Raw genomic sequence first — 19,792 nt, 5'->3', positions numbered from 1 at the left:
TTCTCTTCTGTTTTTTTTCTCCATACAGGTGACCCAGGTGTTTTTTTTTTTTTCTTTCTTCCCCCCTTCTCACCGTCTCTTCTCCCCTTTGGTTTTCTTTCTCTCCCTCTCTTTCTTTCATTCTTTCTCCCTGTCCTATCCCCCAGTCATGTCTGTCCCGTTTGTAGAACTGAAAATAAAATAAATTCATAATTATAATAAAGGTCAATCAAATGGACCAATATGGCAAGGCCATGATGATCCACTTGGTAAAATAAATCCGCTTGGCATCTTTCTTGGCCTTAAGACAACAATTCTGATGGCTAAAGATCCAAACGGGACACAAAAAAAAAAAAAAAAAAAAGGAGTTTTTCCTTGCTGTCGCCAAGTCCTTGTTCATAGAGGATCGTCTGGTTGTTGGGGTTTCTCTGTTGTAGTGTCTTTACCTTACAATATAAAGTGTCCTGATGTGACTGTTGCTGGGATTTGGACCTATATAAACAAAAGTGAATTTAATGGAATTGAACTTTGCCCTTCTTTGTACGTGGAATAAATACATCATTACTTTTGTTAATGCAGTTGCATCAATGATTCTGGGTTACGCCCAGATATGTTTCGGAAATGTGTCTTTTTCTGTATTTTCTATTCTTTTCTTCCAGCCATATTATATTAAATTACATTCTAAATGCAATTTTGAGTGCTGGAGTTCTTATTAATAATTGCTGCAGATACAAACATATAATTGCAAATGAGGGGTCTTTAATATCCTCCCAATAAAAGAGCGGGCTCAAATGATCTGCACTGAAGAGCCAGGCAATAATTCTCTGCTTAATTGTAACAAGCAAAAACCCTTTCACATTAACAGTCATGGTTTCGCCATGTGATTCAGAAAAGATAAATGATGATGGCGATATGACAAATGATTAACAGAGATTCAAGGATGTTCTCTAAAACAGCACACGCAGTCCTCCTGTGGATGCTATCAACTTCTAAAGCACTCTCTGATAATGGCAGTCCAAGCAGGCTTTATAATGACAATCAAATGGTTTCCTGTCAAAACCTGGGTCCCAGCATTTGGAGTAGGAACTATGTTATTACCCTTATTGACATTCACGGCATTCGTTCCACAGTTTCAAGAAAGACTGCAGCAATTGCCCTTGAGTATAATACTTGAATAAAATTTATACAACTTCCTGCTATTAAGATATCTTCCCACTGGATATATGAGATGTTATCTCTCTATAATAGATGTATTATTTATGACCAGCCATGCTTTAAAGTCAGCAATAAACAAGTGACTGAACACAGGAAACAAAGGCTCAAAGGAAAACAGACGGTCTTGGCTAAGTCGCATTAAGGCATGTCAAGATGCCCTCTGTGTCACTGTGGGGTCTATAAAGGCTTGATTAATCACTTAATAACACACCGTAGAATTAAATCATCTTCACTGTTGCAGACAGTTAAAGCATGAGAAAAAGGTTTAGAGAGGAAAATGAAAAGAGAATACCTCAGCATCCAGCTCAGTCCATGCCGATTTTCCTGAAAAAACGTTACATATTGTTAATGGTCTGTTGTTATCGTATCTGCCCTGCATGAGGTGGTCATGTATGTCAAGGTACTGCTAATCACAGCATACACTGATTATTGTTTTCAAAGTGCCATTTTTCATTACCGCACATGTAAAAAATAATTGGAATTTCTTTTCAGTTGCTGTACTAATAGCTTGCCCGCAGGTTAAAATGTCAAAAAAAGGGAGAAACAATGCGATCAACACATGCAGTTCATTGGGAGTATTCTTAGTTTATGAGGTTTTAAAATAATTCATGGGTATGAGTGCATTCCTGACATGTCAGCACATTTGCACTTTGCTTGATTGAAGACGTTTGTGTCCGGACGTATTAGTAATTCATGATCTTGGATCATTTAAATCCGAGTTACTACTGCTGCATTAACTTTGGACTATGCAGTCTTACCTGCAGGCAGGAGGCTTTTTTTTTTTGATTGCTGAGGTGCATACAGCTGTTGAATTCATTACTTTTATTCGGTTCACTTTATTCAAATAGTGCCAAACCTCTGTCGTCTCAAGGCGCTTTGAATAGAGAGGGAAAAAACGCACTACAGGACCATGTGAGCATGCCAAATAAAAGCATGGAGTGAAAGAGAAGAGGGGAGGAGAGATGCTCTGTGCTTCACAAGAGGCACCCCAGCCACCTGAGCCTACACAAGAATAACCAAGGGATGGTTGAGGGTTTTCAGAGCAAGCCTTAACTCTAAGCTATGTCAAAAAGGAATGAAGATTTTTAAATGTACAGAAGACTGTGCATATATGAAAACCAGACTGGAAGCTAGTTTCACAGGTGGAGACCAAACATCTGAAGGCCTTCGAAGTTAGGGATTTCTGTTACACTGATATGCTCAGGGACGTTAGTTCAGTTGAGCTAAGGATTAAAGAGGTAGTGGCGAAGCTCCTGAGATAGCAGGTTCTACTTACTTTGGCTTTCCTTAGTCACTAAATTGTTATATGTGTGTGTATATATATATATATATATATATATGAAAGACAGAATACCCTCATTTTAGAGTCTCCTCCTTTTCATTCTCTTTTTGATATCATTATTCAAGTCACTGTCGGCTCGTAACAGGTGATGATTAGATCCCTTCCGAGCCCTCCCAGCTTTGTCAGGCCAAAAGGGTTCACCTAATTCCTTTTGGCATTCATTCCACTTAGTCTCCACTCTTTGCTTGCAACTCTCGCTCTCTCTTTCTCACTCTTAGGGGAGTTGTCAGACAAGGATAACGCCTCGCTGTGAAGAGAGAGGGGGAGCAAGTGAGTGGGAGTGAGTGAGAGATGGAGATAGCTGCTGGGATAAAGGGAAAACACACCGAGGAGACAATTTACTTAATAACAGCTTTTTTTAATAGAGATTTTGTTTAATGCTTTTTGAGGGGAAAAAAATAGGTGCTGCAGGTTTTACAGCAGTAAGATAACTGCTGTTCTTAAATCTTATAATCAAAGGTCTTTAAATTAAAAGGTACGACCTCCATCTGGAGGTGGTACTGTTGATTAATGTAGGCAAGGCGGAGGTGAAACAATGTGGGTTTATTGTTAGCGGTTCAAATTTTAAGTTGACAATTTTTTAAATGCACACACTTTTCTTCACCACTACAATGCAGTGAAGCAAAGGAAAGTAACACCTACATGTGGCTTGGTGAAGCACACGCACATTTCGCACTTTCTAAAGACTATCTCAAAGAAGACAATGTGTTGTTATGTAAAGCAGAAAATTATCTTTTCTTATTTTACAGGAATAATTGATTCCAACACAGAATAAAATGTTATAGAAAATAATATAATTTGTTCATCATTTTAAATAAGTTTGTAATGGTAGCGTAGCTCTATTGCTCATGCCATGACGAGGAGTCCATCCATCCGCGCACAATTGCCAGAAATCACTACTCCTCTTGCAGAATGGGCCAGATTTTAGTGAAACTCACACACATCGATCACCTGATGGGGCTTCTCAAGGTCAAAGTCAAGTTTGCTTTTTTATGGGCATTTTCGCCAAATTCTGTCCACATAAGCCGAGACAAATCCTAGTTAAAATGTGTGTATTGTAGCTAACTATGTATTTTATTTGTATTTATTATTTATTGTCATTGTCAGAGAACAATGAAATTGCATTTGGGGCTTCCGTACAACCCGTAAATAAAATAATGAAGAAAATAATAAATACCCCTTAAAACCCAAGTGTAAATATTTAACCCAGTGTGACTCCAGTGCAATAAGACAATCCTTAGCAACAACATGAGAACATGACAAGTAAACATGAGAACCTGACAAGTAAGTTCAGTGCTATTAAGAAGTTGGATATGGTTATTGTCCGTGAGAGGGGGGCAGAGAGTTCAGGAGCCTCACAGCCTGTGGATACAGGCTGTTGGCCAGTCTGGATGTTCTGGCCTGTATAGACCTGTACCTTCTCCCTGAGGGCAGCAGGTGGAAAAGGTGGCGCGCAGGGTGATGTTGGTCCCGCAGAATACTGTGCACCCGTCTCAGACAGCGAGTGGGGAAGATATTACTAATCTCTGGCAGACTTATTCCAATAATTCTGCCAGCTTCTTTCACCACCCGCTGGAGTGCTTGCTGATCGGCCTTGGTGCAGCTGGGGAACCACACTAGAAATCCATACGTCAGAACGCTGCTGATGGCACAGTTGTAGAAGTTCAACATCAGAGATCTGGGAATGTGTGCGCTCCGCAGTCTCCTCAGGTAGTAGAGGCGCTGTTGGGCCTTTCCGTGCAACTGAGGTGATATGGTTGCCCCAGGACAGGTCCTCGGTCACAGTTACCCCCAAGAATTTAAAACTGCTCACCCTCTCCACCGCCTCACTGCCGATGAAGAGAGGCAGATGGTTGTTATGACCCTTCCTCCGGAAATCTACAATATCATATCATTTGGCCACACATGCTGTATGGTAATTGTATCCCATTGAACGGTGATAATCATGGAGGGAGTGGCTCCTATCGGTTGATTCCCTCATTAAGCAGGCACGGTTGGAGCCTTCTCATCACCATTAGGGCAATATCAGTAATGGAGTCATGCATATTCGTGCACATGTTTTCATGCTTTTTATGTCCATAATTGCAACTGACCATATAGCCTTAATACTCTTGAACTCAAACGCTTTGATTTGGTGGTGAATGAGGCCGGCTCATCCCGGATATGACCGTTTGTGAGCCTCTTTGAGTTCTCGGTGGATTTTAATTCTGATTAATTGATGCAATGATGAGAAATATTTCCCTTTACTTGTGGTTTGATACATTACCATAATCTGTGAATTGTAATGGATCGTGAGGTGGGTAAGCCACTCCCGGTGTTTTGGTTTTAAGTGTAGGGTGGTTTCTTAATATGCATACTTGGGTGTGTACTTGTGTTCTGGTGGCCATGCCTGGATGCATTCTCATTCTGCCCATTTTATTGAGCATGCACTGGTGGTGACTTGTGTTGTGTAGGCTCTGTTGCATGATGGGTCATGATCATAAACTGTAGATTTGATCATACTTTCCAAATCAGTGAATCTGCTAGAGTCTACCAGGGTCCACTTAGGTCTAAGTGATGTAAATTTCATCATCTGACGGTAAGCACAAGGGTCGCACAGACTGACCCCCAGAATCTTTAACCAGTGCACCAAATGCTCAGCCGCCCCCAGGCAGCGGACTTTAAGCAGACTTAAAAGAAGTAAAACAGGAATGACTCCTCAGCTGTTGTGTATCAGCTCTCCTTGTTCATGTTTTACAACATACAGAAAATGTTGACAAGTTCACCAGTTTGTTCATTCTAATGGGTGCAATAATACATTATGGGCTGCACATTAAAGCTTCGCATGAACATGATCAGATGTTAAAATTTACCTCGCAGTGATAACTTGGGCTTTGATTTGTGCAAAGCAGGGATCCTCTGACACATCATTAAGAAAAGCAAAGACCATCTGGTGGCCTAGTGCTTAAAATGCATGACATATAACAGCAATGGCCTGGTTTGATTTTGGCTGGAGACCTTGGTTGCATCCCTCCCTCTCCTGATATTTCTTGTCTTTACATTCATTATAAGCTGTCTGTTAGAAGCGAAGCCCTAAAGGATTTTTCCCCCGCAAAGAAAAACAAAAAAAACAAAACACACATTTTACCATGCTTTCCAAGTCAAGGAAAGACAGTTTGGACCATGCATCAAATTATATGCTCTAGTTGCAGTTGTAGCCCAGCCCCATGGAAACAAACAAGCCCTGCAGCAGCGTGTCATATTTACAAGTATTTCTAACACTAATACAACCTAGCATTTCTAAAATGAGTATAAAGTGGCTGCAACATGATCAAGGTGATTATATTCAGAACTGTAAAGGCCAAAATATTTTTATCATTTTATTTCTTTTTAGGTTACTTTTATATTTACTCAAAACAGGCTCTTATTTTGAAATTTAACATAATTCCAGCATTTTGTTTAAATGAAATAGCGCCTTATATTGTAGATGAAGGTTCCCAGGAATATACCAAAGCATAAGATAATGAAAGGGCAGTATAAATGATATAATGTGATCAAATGAGATGCTACATTCACTTATCGTAACACTTACCCCTTGGCTGCCCACTCACACAGCCCCTATGGACATTGTCAGTGTATCTGTCACCAGTTGTAACCCCCCCTAAATGTGTGTGCCTGCTTTCTCTCATCCACACACCTACACACACACACACACTGTGGATGGCAGGGAAAATGCGGGGACAGTCATCCTATCCGCCATCACTGCAGGGCTTCTGGAAGAGTGGACACCAATTACAGCCAACCAGACTGAGCCAAACACTGCTTTAGTCCACCAACCGCTCCTCCATCCGGCCACCGCAGCCCCCGACACCCCCTTTCTCTCCGCCTGGCTCTGTTGCATTCCCTTTGGTCATAGCTGTACGATGGCCAGCCATGTGTTACAAATGGGATAAACTGCAGCGGTTGGGTGATGTGCGTGTGGGTGGATGTGAGTGGGTAGCCATGGCAGCCAGCGGCCAGGGCACGAGATAGAGGGAAGGTTGGGGTTGAGGGTGTGAGAGGAAAATGGGTACAATTTTATGTGTGTGTGTGTGTATGAGTGAGAGAGAGAGACTGCACTGGCCTGCATGTGGAAGTCGACATTTGACAGCTTTGAAAACACGACACCAGTTCGACCAGCCCTACCTACACAAGGACAGAAAGCAAAGCAGAACTCTGAAGCGCTGGTCTCTAATGCACTTCAAGTGCTCATCAGCTGTGTTTGTTTATCCGCAAGGTTTCATTTATTCCCGTGGTCCCAGCACACTTGGCAGGTGGAGGGGCGAAAATGACTCGTGCTGGTGAGTGGTGCTGCGCGGCGCTGCCAGTCCCTGCCTTGGAAGCACATGGCAGATCGGCAGGCGCACTGGGCCACCATATTGACCTGGCACTGACTGACACATGTCGGGAGAGAGAGGTGTGAAGAAGAGGGAAGGGGAGGTCAGTGATACGCTCATCTGTGTCATCAAATCGTTTCTCACTGCCCCTCCCCACCTCCATCAGACGGACATTAAACATCTGCTGCAATGCCCGCTTCTAAACCCAGACTCCACAGCCACCACCTGCGGGCACGGCCAGCTTGATTGCCTTCCATCCACAGTTGCACACAGTGGAGCCTGTGCAAACCTGGAGAGCACTCAGTTCTGACCTAGGCACCCCTCCTGGGCAGATCATCTGCTGACAAACAAGCTTGTGTACCATTAAGCGCACCTGACCGTTCAAAGGATGGATGCACAAACAATTAGGGTTATGTATACTTTGTTAAAGCCATTGTCACCTCCACAAGACAGGGACCGCAAGCTGAACATAAACTTCAAATGCCAAGTGCAGGCAGTGAAGCGCAGGAGCTGCTTAATGGGATCTTGATCTGAATCCATTTGGCTCTTTCATCATTTTGTTGTGATTAACAATCCCTCCCCAAACACCTTCCCAGATTCATTTTGACTCCATCAAACAGTTGGATTGAAATGGAGAGCTTGATTTTGGAATATGGTAGATGGGTGGTGAGATTGATCTGCAATGCAATGATGACAGCTTGCTCATTTTTAGAAAGGAAGAAAAAAAAACTGTGGGTGCAGAGCTCTAATTAAGTCATTCATCAAGCTGTAGCCAATATATTCTGCAGGAGAATTGAGGCTAAAAAGGGCCGATTGAGGCAAAAATCATAATTTCCATACGTGCTGTTTATGTCAGACGGCGCTGCTGGGAGATTTAAACCACAACAGAACATCTTGTTTTTAGCTTTCACAGCAGTACAGGCACTAGCCATCCGAAATTTATGCTTATACTTGTGCACCCCTCTTTGTGTCCTTGTATCAACCACGTACACACACATTTTGACTTGGCATGAAAATGACTGTTATCTTGCTGCGAGTGGGCAGGTAGGGGTTTAGCATCTCACTCAGTAACCATTTCGACAAGCCAAATAGGCCCTTAGTGGCTAAACATTTTAGGTTGTGAGGATCAACCATGGATTATAGGTTAGGATGAGAACTTCAAAGCTGCAAAAGGTGCACAGGCATGCAAAACAGGACGAGTGCATGAGGAGAAAGTTTATTAAAAGCATCGATTTAATGACTTCCTTTGAGGAACTTGTTTATGTTTTGGTGCGTTTAATCCAGGCTAGTGGTTGGCTGGCACTGTTGAATTGTTGAGCCAGTGTTTGGGCTACAGATATATATGTAGAGAGGAGGGATCCTAATGATGTTAATGAGCTCTTTCCTTTTACTTTAGGTACAATAATCCAAATTATTCATAATCAGCTTAATTGATGGGTATATGATTATTTAGTAATGAACCTCTGATGTGAATTAGTCAAATATCTCTGTAGATACTGTGACGTCCAGTGCACAAATCTGTAATGCCATTCAAACTATGAGCGCTTCAAGCTTCCAGAGTTCAGTTTGTGTCACCATGTCTGTCTTTTGCACAATTTACTATCATCCATAGTGTGCGGGAATGTATACGAGGTGTCTCATCTTTATTAGCATAACTTTCCTTAAGCAACATTTATTACCGTTTAGGCCCTCTACCGCCTCCCCCTTGTGCCTTCTCTCCCCCATCCAAACTTGTTTCATATTTATGATGCTGAAGCAAACAACAAAGAGCAACATAACATAGAAGGGAGGGGCAGCCATCTGCTTCAACGGGCAGAAAATCCTAAATGACGAGTTTTCTGTGGTATCAAGCTAAAGAATCCATCTAAAACTCCACAAATGTCTTTACATAAGTCAGTTAATTATATACATATTATAGGACTCCTGGTACAAACTGTAGTTCCTCATTTAATCCTCCATGACACACTGTTTGCAGGTAATATGCCCAATAGGCCTCTCTTTGGAGGTTTACATTCCCCATCACGTCCTCTTTTCAACCACTCAGCTGCTTCAATCCCCATGATGTGGTGCTGTGGAGCAGACTAAAAATATCTTGCTTTAGGAGACCTTTCATCAATATTTCCGATATTACTCTTCTGCCTAGAAATTTTCATTATCACCTTTATCTCAGTCTTCCCCACATAACAAAATCTACAAGGGCACTTTAATAAATATAAATGTACACAAGTGATTCTATTACTCATTTTTGTTTTTTTACCTGTATGTGGGTGTGATGAATGATGCCCTTTAATTAAGCCACTACATAACAGTTCGTTTTTTAGGTTCAACAAATAAATATCTGTCTTTACAAGATTATCTCTCAAATTAGTAGAATGCCTTGTGGAGAATAAGGAAGAATTATCAAACTTTACCCGCAGCAGGGTCATTAGACAAAAAAACGCCAATATTTATCACATTTTTAAGGGCATGAGAAATGGGTGAAAAAAACAACTGAATGTCCCTGTCGAGAAGAATTATTAAATGCCAAAAGGTCGTTTCTATCCAATTTGTCTGATCCTAGAGAGACGGTCATTTAAAATGTTTTTGTGTTTGTCTTTTTTTGGCTTGTTTCTCTAACTCCTCCTTAGAACTGTAAATCCTTCTTATCTGCAAGAGCTGACTATAAGGTAAACTCTTCTTCAAGGAGCGTGGAAAATAAGACGTATAATTTAAAAAGTTATTCCTTTCAATGTAATAGTTCTGATCCAAAAAAAGAAAAAGAAAGAAAGAAAGAAGTGGCCTCTGGTGTAAATGTAAGTCTAGGTAACCTAGCATCAGGGTATACCTTAAAACCACTAAAGTCCTCTAAAGTCCTAGTGAATATAAAACCAAGTCATCTAAATATCTGAATCAACACTTACTGAAGAAGAAGTATGGATTATTATTAATATTATAAACATGAACTAGTTCAAACTTCCCCATAAATAAATTTGCATAATTAGGCCTGAAAAGGCTACTCATTGAGAGCCCTGCTTCTGTGGGAAAAGCATACTCTCAAATCTGAAATAATTCTTGGTGAGAACTATTTCTGCTAACTTCATTAGCAGTTCTGTGAATGAAATCTGCTGTCCCCTTATATTCAATTAACAATGTAGTGCTTCCAGTGCATATTTGCATCTTTTCTATTAGTTTCCATGCATCTCTTGTGAATTTTAAGCAATTTACAAAAGAATTGAAGAATTGTTGGTCTAGTAAAGAGATATTTACCTCCCAATCTAAGTCACTCTTAATTTTCTTAACAAATTTCAATGTAGAGTCATAACAAGAAGTGTGAAACTCTGTATATTTTTTGTCAAATGTATCAGCAGCAAACCATTTTCAACAGAAACTGTGTGGAGAGACGACAACCACACAAACAACCACAGGATAAAACCGCACCGTATATGGAGCTTGCCCTGAAATAAACAGCCAGAAGTGGTTGTTTAAGAAAGTCTAACATGTAGCAGCTAAAAAGAACATTTTCAATCATTAGTTTATAGAGTTCAAAGCACACACAAAGCAGACATATATTGGACTTTCATTGTCATATGGCCAAAAACAGAACTCCAGTGGGATATGTTGCTCTGTCTTGGCACGGTGTCTAAGCACATAGTTGCTTGGTACCATGTTAGCCTCCTTCTATCATCTTGTTTTGGACATCTTCTGCCTTGTGGTGGCCAAAAATCAATAAATGTATAGCTTTGAACAAGAATCCTTTGGTTGCTCTGTGTAGCTGTTGTTTCAGCTGGCTGTGGAAAACATGCCAGAAGAAAGCTGAGGAAGAGTAACACTGGCTTCTTTTCCCCTGTGTGTATCTCCTACACTCTGAAGCCTAATGGGTTATTTACAGGCAATTCCCATGACCTAAACATCAGCAAATACTGATACTGGCCTTCATTGTGTTATTTCTATTCTCTTTCTGGTATGTACACCTCATATGAAGACTGACTTCAGACCACAACCGAGTCCAAACACAGTAGAGCACTTGATTAGCTGGACCCAACGGTGCTGACCAGGGATTATGCCAGGGGAAACTCAACTGAATACACAGCCAGAAAATTAGAGGTTTCCCCCCTGGGTCTTGTTAAATCTTTAGAGAGGAGACATTGGGTACTTATGGGACTCAGCAGGTAATCCGGTGTGGGGTACAAAAGGTCCTGTTTGGATGGAACTGGCCAGATTTGTCCAGTGGTTAGGTGATCTCTGGAGCTTTGGCTTTCCTAAAAGGGGATTGAAAGTGAGACTCAGCGGCCATAAAGCCTCTCACCAGCTGGCCTTGCACGACCCTTTTTTCCTGAAGATTACTGGGCCAGTGAAAGTGTCTTAATGGAAAATTTAGATTTAGATGGGTATTTTGTCAGGCCAAATTCAAGAGAAAGTTAGACAGTTGGTTGACTTTGTACGTCGAAGCGTCCATAGCGACGTGCTCTGTCTGCTTGTTTGCATTTGAATGCACACACGCATGCATTGCGTCCATGCCTGACTGTCTCTGTCTTCACTGACATTATGTCTCCTCTGTCTATCTCTCCGTGACAGACGAGTGAGCGAGAGGCACACTTGCCTGAAAAAGAAGAAGAGGAAGAAAAAAAGAATAATCTCATTTCTGACTCGTCTCTATCTCCCCCGTTGTTGCAGTGTGCCTAGGCTGTCCGGCGAGATTTGGGTCAGTTTAGATCTATTGACCCTACATGCTCAGGCAGCGGAAGCCTGAGGGCTACTATGACAGATGTTGTCTAGTGGCCGACTGAAATGAACGTTGTATATAGATATGTTTTGTTATCTAGTCAGAAATAGACAGAAATAGAAAACAGCATGGGCATACAGCTTTGGATGTGGTAGAGATTCATTAGAAGTATCATCAACGATTAAAAAAAAAAAACAGGTTAAAAAATACCAAACGATCTGTTTTGGTCTCTTTCTCATGGTTGAGACAGATGTGAGGCAAGCATCCATGCTGAAAGTCATTCTGATAACAGGTGACATTCAAGCTAAATAAAGAGGCTTTTTATACATGTTGCATATTCATCACTATACATCTGTCTTTCTCTGAATGTGGTGCATGTCTTTTGAGAAGAAGGTGCGTTAACTTTGCAAACTCTTCCTCCTAGTTCTCGTCTTCTGAGTGACCCGTGTGATTCTTCTATCCTCGGTATAAATTATTACAAAGTTGGGAAGACCCTGACATATTGAACAGCATTTTCAGATTCCAAGAACATCACCAGTTGCCTTATGGGGAAAAGAAAAATACAACCTGGTAGCAAAGCAACCAATCACAGTAGACCAGAGCATGCCTTCTGCTGATCCAATTTAGCATCTACCAACTTGTTTGCCAAGCAGAACAATACTCATCCGCAAGGAGCACTCTAAGAAGAAGAACAAACATACCCGCAATGAGGCAAAGATGAGTTCACTGACCGGCACCATATCTTCCATTGTGTTGTTTGGGGGGATTTTGATAGGGCTGTAACACAATATTCCAAACAAAACAATCCAACAATGGTTTTTGTGATTGTGCAGAAGCAGTCTGAGAGCAAAAGGGAGGGCTACGTTTGGCCAAATATACGTGAGTGCCGAAGTGCAGACAATTTCACTGCAAGAGTTTTAGTTTTGAAGAAGAACATTGCAATGGCTGAACAGGAAAACAATAAATCATTATCTCAAATTGGAAATCCATGCTCTCAGTAAATGAAATAAGCTAATATAGTGTCCAGGATGGATAGAATTGGAAATGCGTATATCAGCAGTACCAGAATCAAGTGAGATTCCAGACTGAGATGTTTTGGACGTTTGCAGAGGAGGGATAGTAGATTTATTGGACAAAAAATGCTGAATAAGAGTAAAAACACAAAGAGGGTTTATGAATATAGTGAAGAAAGACATGCAGAGGGTGTGTGTGACAGAGGGGGGTGGTACACTTAAGGGAGCACCTGAAAGAAGAAGAAGAAGAAGAAGAAGAAGAAGAAGAAGAAGAAGAAGGTAAAGCTATTAAAGAGGTAAAAGTGATGTATTGAAAACCTCTTGGTCTGTGACCTTGATACAAAGAACACACTGTTATGCTCATCGCACTGTTGGACAACTGTTATAAGATTAGATAAGAGTTCAGCCAACTCTGGGACAGTGACGCTGCTTTACACATTCTGCGTATTTCTGTCCTCACGCTACACTCCTGCTCAACCCTCGCTGTCATATTTGTCAGTTCCTCTCTCGTCTCCTTGGTGACTGAATGTGTGTGGTGAATTTGGTGCCTGTATCTGTAAATGCACAGCTCACAGTGAGATTCTCATAGACTCAAGTCCCAGGGTCCATCTTCCCGGCCAGCGGTCCAGGGAGATGCACAGCATTTATTTGTCTGGCAGTAATGAGGAGAGGGAAGCTAGGGGTGTTATCAAGCATGCCCTGATTTGCTTGCCTCTAACACACACACACACATACACAAGACCAAAGCCACCAACCAAATCAAAGCTGGCCTTCATTACTGCATGACTAAATCTCAGCAAACATCAATAAGGCTAGACACTGGAGAAAAGGTGCAGACTCACTTAGAGTAAGTTGTGCAAAAAAAAAAACAAAGCCCAAAGGGGTAGAGATCCTGACACACCAGGAGCTTATGTGTTCATGAAAAATAAAAGTTTATGTTTGTGTTTCTTTTGTATTTTAAGTTTCAGTGTCATTGTGCTTTTGCCCTTCTGCTAAAGAAAGATGCCTTCAAATCCCTTTGTTGTTAAAGCTGGGCAGAAAAGGTAGTAATTTATAAGAAGATGCCGTATAAAGTGAGTGAATGCATGCCTGGTGGGTCTCTGCACTGTTAATTCAGTTATATGGCTGCGCTGCAAAAGCAATGGGACTTAATTAAATGTCTCACCTAGAGCGGCGGAGGATCGTGTTGCCACTAAATCCGGTTTGAGGTAATGCCGCACTTTATTGTGACGATCAGTGCTTCCCCAGGGGTTCAATTACAGCTAAATCTAATTGAAGGGGAACCATGAAACAATGCTGCCCCCCCACCTGTCCCTTTTCCTTTTTGTTCTTCATAATCAAAGTCTCTGGCATTTTAACTAAGTCGGATTACCTTGGGAAGTCTTACGAAACTCTTTTGTAGACCGGAGACCAACAGCTGGTGGCAGAGGTCCACAAACTCATTACCTGAGTTTAAACTGGAATTGCCTTTACAAAAGAGTGTAATATCCTCCATTAATTGTCCTTATATGAAGTTAATTAATTAACTAAAGCTGTAATAGAGTGGAATCTCTTTCAGCTAATCAGTCAAATAACTCATGTGCATGTTAAAAATGAGTTTTTAAGTGGCTGGAAATCTTTTGGAATCAGGAGCAGTTTCCATAGAAACTCTGATTAAATCTTACAGCCAAAATAACCTTAAAAGATAACATGTAAAAAAAAATATACATAAAAACATCTCCACTAAGGATGTGATGTGTGAAACTGTATGCATCACCTATCAAAGAATCCCCGAGGAGAGGAAAGCAAAGCACTCAGGAGAGGGACCCAATTTAGGTGAAATGATACATTTTATGCAACTGTGCACTGATCACCATCCCACAGTTCATTAACCATGATTAAGGGACACTATCCAACAAGCTGCCAGTCACAACACTTTCACCAGAGGCTTCAACTAAGATAAATAGACATCCACATTGCCAAGTTTTATACCTTAATCATTTCTTTAGGTATGTAATGATCAAGAAAAAATAACGGAAAACACACTGGCACAACCAATATTCCCCTAATGATTTTATATCAGCTTGCACTAAAGTAAAAATTCAGTTTTGGTTCCTCACATTGTGCTGGAATGTAACTATATTATTTTCAAGTACAAATTGCATGTCCTTGTATTTTACTTGAGTGCCCCAGTTTTATGCTCTAGTTTCTGCTTCCTTATTCAAGTATTAAGCTTTTTACACCACTGATTTCCACCTGACAGATACAGCTAACAGTGGAAATTCAGACTTAGATTTTTCCATTATAAAACGTAAGTAATATAAAGTATATGTATGCTATGCTAGGCCTTTGCAACTGTTGCCCTAATTTAAATCCATTTAACCCGCTTGTTTCAGTTCATATTTTGCATGTAATCAAATGATCAAAAATACAGCTATTAATGGGCATTTGGATCACCTCTTGCAACAAATTACATGATATTATGACACTGCCAGGACGTTCTTTTCTTTTGCTGCTAATACATCAAGAGCCATATATACCCCAGCTAACTACCACACCCTGTGCAATGGGGGTGTTGCATGCACATTTGCCAATCATATTCTATTCTTAATTGTACTGTAAACTGAAGCATAATTTGCAAAATCAACACTATGACAATTTAGAACATGAAATTATTAGGAACTTTTTTTTCTGACAGCACAAATAAAATGAGAATAAGTACCATTTTCTTTCACAATTATATGTAGCTGGACCTCTTTTCCGTCTGCCTCCCTGGTGGACATTAAAAAGTATACAAGTTTAAGACATTTCTGTACTAGCTTTACTTTTCAAACTCCAAAGCTGCATCCACCTGGAACTTGCATAGCGTTTTTTTAGTCATACTGACCACTCCAAGCAGTTGGGACTACGAGTCATACATTACATACATATATAACCATGCATGTGAGGAAACCAATGCAGGCACTGTGAAAACATGCATACTCCACAAAGAAAGGCCCCAGCAGGGGTTCAAGTCAGGAACCGTCTTGCTGTGAGCCTACAGTGCTGACCACTCTACTACCATGCTGCTGTCAGGAAGGAGCTGATGTTTTATTCTGAGTGATCTGTCAAACTTAGACACTTAGGTTTCTTCACTTCCAACCATGTCATGGCTGATATGTTATAACATTTTCTTACATTTATTATATGCATGCAATTTTCTGTCTTCATCAGACTAACATGACTACTTAAATACAGTTAAAAGATACACAGCCTTAACTTAAACTTATGACACAAAGCAGGAGAGTTTTGAAGCTCATGTTGAGCTCATGTTTTTGTGTTGTTTCAATCTCTTTTAACTTTATTTAACAGTTTCATGAGGAGAGGCGACATCCACACAGATCGGGTTCTTAATGTATTGTGCATGAAACCCAAATGTATTTTTTTCCCCAAACATTAAAATAATGTGTATAATAAGTTTAAAAAAAGATAAATGTAAGTTGTTATTATCCACCTCTGAACCATATAGAGTTAAAACTTGGAGTGCATGTGCATCCTCTATATTGGCCCTCTCACTGTCTTGATCTACACAATACACCCCTATATTATATCCTATAAAGTAAAGTAGTGTAAACATGAGGTTTAAAGTCCCCCTCAGAAAAAAAAGAAAACAGGAAAAAAAAAACTTCCCCACTATTCCAGAACTTGTCAATAAATCTCCAACCCATTCTGTTGTTGTCCCTCGGAGAGAAGCTTATTTATATGTTCACTGCAGGGATCCCAGTCATTTCAGTTTCAATTCATCAAGCTTAATAGGTATAGTTGAAGGGGCTGGGGTTGTGGCAGCATTAGTTCTCACCATTTCTTCTTCGAAGCCACCTAAGCTTGCAGTAAAAGAACACAATATATTTTCCACATAATTGCAATTTTGTAGCCCAAAAAAAATCCTTCAAGGTTATTAGAAACAGTAATGGAAATGCAGTCGGGAAGAAATGGTGCATTTGTTTGGGGTTTTCTGCTTTTATACACAGTAATCGCCAAAGGGCAACCATAACTTGGTCAATGTTGGTCTTAGGTAAGCATTAGGTAAGTATATACTCTAAATTGGATCTCACACACCCGTCATTCAACATATAAATGGATAACCTACTTGCCTATTCTCTAAACATAGGCCCACACCTTTAGTCTTCATTATAAATTTCCATGACATTAAATTCTATACAGACACTTGCTTTTTGTTATTTCGGTCTTCCCAAAAGTGAGGTGTGTTCCAGCAACGATACAGATGAAAGAGACTTGTGTCCCCGCAGTGTGAGTGATACAAGAACCCACACACACCCTTAAAAAAATAAAGAAATAAATACAACACAATAATGTTCATGAGGATTTCCTCCAAAGGGGCTTAGGGAGTTTAAACAAAAAAGAAAAGGAAATAAAAAAACACAGTCCCCCGAGTTTTCCCTTTCTTTTTCTGCCTCTGTCTGCTTGCGTCTGCACTGTTGTAAGGCTAATCAATCCTGACAGGTCGCTCTTTGCACATCCCTCCTCTCAACCACACATTCTCGTCTTCATTACCTTGCATTGTAGACGATATCGAGTTAAATAAATAAACATTAACTAGTGCGCTGAAAAAGATAAGAAAACGTAATGAGACAAAGAACTGCGATCGTAGCATCTTTCTCCCCGGAGACTGATATGAAATTGAGCACGATTAATGAAAAGCCTTCAATTAATTGTCGTCTCCTTTGTTCAGCTCAGAGTTAAATCTCGTAAAGTGATTTAAAAGGAATTAAAAAGTTCAGAAGGGAAAGCATCGTTTTTTTTTCTTTTAGTTTTGTTTAATTTGTAAGGCAAGATATAATTCTGTTTTACTTGTTTAAGGCTTTCAAGCACTTTTTAAAGCAGTTTCTTGTTACTGCAATGAGGAGCGCCTGAATGCATGTAGTACGGTACGCCTGTGTGCGTTCCATTTGCAAATGATTCACAGTTAGAGACGATTAACATACTGTGTAAATCTGAGTAAGACGCACATTTACGAAATGATGTCTTAAAGACTGGAATTGGTTTCATAAAACTACCATTTGTTTTTTAAACTGAAGCAATTACGTTGGGCCCAGACTGAGCCATGATCTGCACACCAAGCAACAACCATAATTATCTGTGAGTCCATCAAGCAAACACCCAACATAACATCTTCTTAACTGCACAGGTAACTATTAAAATATCTAAAACATGAATATTTTAGGTTGGTAAAGTGGAGTCGTTTTTAAGAAGTGCACGTTAAGGTCTTTCAGCACTCAAAAAAACAAAAGATATGACCTTGTTTTGAGACTCCTTTCAGTGTAGTGATTAATAAAAAGTTAATCCTGTTAACGGTAGGCTTATCTTCTTTTTTTGCTCCATTTATTTAGAGGCTTTTAGCACAGTAGTGTCATGTCTTTAACACATAGTTATTTTCACAATCATCAGTATACACGGGGCTACTCGTGAATGCAATTAGTCAGTTGTGCTATATACATTTTTTTTTAAGACACAAGGGAAATTACTGTATAGAGAAGCGTCCTCATTGCTGGATTATAAGAACCGTGTTTGTGCAATCTGAGGCTTAGTAATGTCGAAACAATGTACTGATGTATGCAGAAAAGGCGCTAAATTAATTAATGTTGTCTATTCTTACTTATAATCGTGCTCTGTGTTTTCTAATTAGGGTTCACATAATGCTTTAGGGGATGCAGGCTTAAAGTATAGCGAAGCGAGTTAGTTCACTGCTAAAACTTTCAGCCCTGTTTTTAGCCTCAATATTGTTTTAAAAAAGAGGCAACAGAGAATAACTTTCTTTTTGAACTCTAACATGGATATACAAGTGGTAAAACATTTAGCAAGAGAAACACATCTTTCCCTCTTATGTAGTACATTTCTGGACATTTCTGGACACAAAGTCTATGTATAGAAATGGCTGTATCACTTACATTACAGAACCGTGAAAGGGTGGAGCAACATCTCATTTCTTTATCTTTTGCTAGGAAATTGACTTATTTAAGCATGTGCAAACATACATGTAAATACAGCATAAACGCAAAAACAAAGTTTGCATGGTTCTTAAGCGCTTGAAACTCAATATTTGGTTTGACCACCTTTATTCTTCAACACAGTCTGAACTCTCTGAGGCAAACTTTCTTCTCATATCTTTAAGTAGTCTTCAGGAATAGTTCTCCAGACTTCTTGAAGGTCATTCAAAGCTCTTCTTTGGATGTTCTGCCTTTAGTTCTGATCTCTGTAGAGATGATCCCACACTACTCCAATAATTTCGATTCAATTCAATTCAATTTTATTTATATAGCGCCAAATCACAACAGCAGTCACCTCAAGGCGCTTTATATTGCACAGTAGATCGTACAATAATAGATACAGAGGAAAACCCAACAATCATATGACCCCCTATGAGCAAGCACTTTGGCGACAGTGGGAAGGAAAAACTCCCTTTTAACAGGAAGAAACCTCCGGCAGAACCAGGCTCAAGCTGTGACCGGTTGGAATGAGAGAAGGAAGACAGGATAAAGACATGCTGTGGAAGAGAGACAGAGATTAATAACAGGTATGATTCCTGGAGTTTAACTAATTGGTGTGTGTTATCTGGCTTCATGGACAGATAGAGTTGGGTATCATCAGCCTAGCAGTGAAAATGTATGCTATGTCTTATATAGTATACAATAATTTGAGGTCCTGTCTCTGGGGAAACCAATCCATTCAGTTCAATTCAATTCAATTCAGTGTAATTTATACAGCTCCAAATCACAACAACAGTTGCATTAAGGCAGTTTATATTGTAAGATAGACTCTACAATAATACATATAGAGAAAAACCCAACAATCATGTGACCCCCTATGAGCAAGCACTTTGGCAACAGTGGAAAGGAAAATCTCCCTTTTAACCTCCAGCAGATCGAGGTTCGAGGGCCGGGGGGTGGCCGAAGACAGGATAAAACACATGCTGTGGAAGAGTGCCAGAGATTAATAACAAGTTTAATTCAGTGTAGAGAGGTCTATTAACACATAGTGAGTGAATTAACACATAGAGAATGAGTCATTTCCGTGACTGATAGTATTGCATTGTGTGATTTTTCTATCTAGGTATGTTTTTACTGCAGTGATAACGTCTTTGGGATCATTGTCATGTTGAAAAATTAAACTGTTGCAAGTCTTAGCAAAGACAACTTCGCAGGTTAGG

Source organism: Haplochromis burtoni, unplaced genomic scaffold, assembly GCF_018398535.1.
Source record: "Haplochromis burtoni strain Fernald_Lab_line unplaced genomic scaffold, NCSU_Asbu1 Contig_82, whole genome shotgun sequence".
Taxonomy (NCBI): domain Eukaryota; kingdom Metazoa; phylum Chordata; class Actinopteri; order Cichliformes; family Cichlidae; genus Haplochromis; species Haplochromis burtoni.
The sequence above is the reverse complement of the archived record's forward strand: the minus strand, read 5'-3'. Positions refer to the sequence as shown.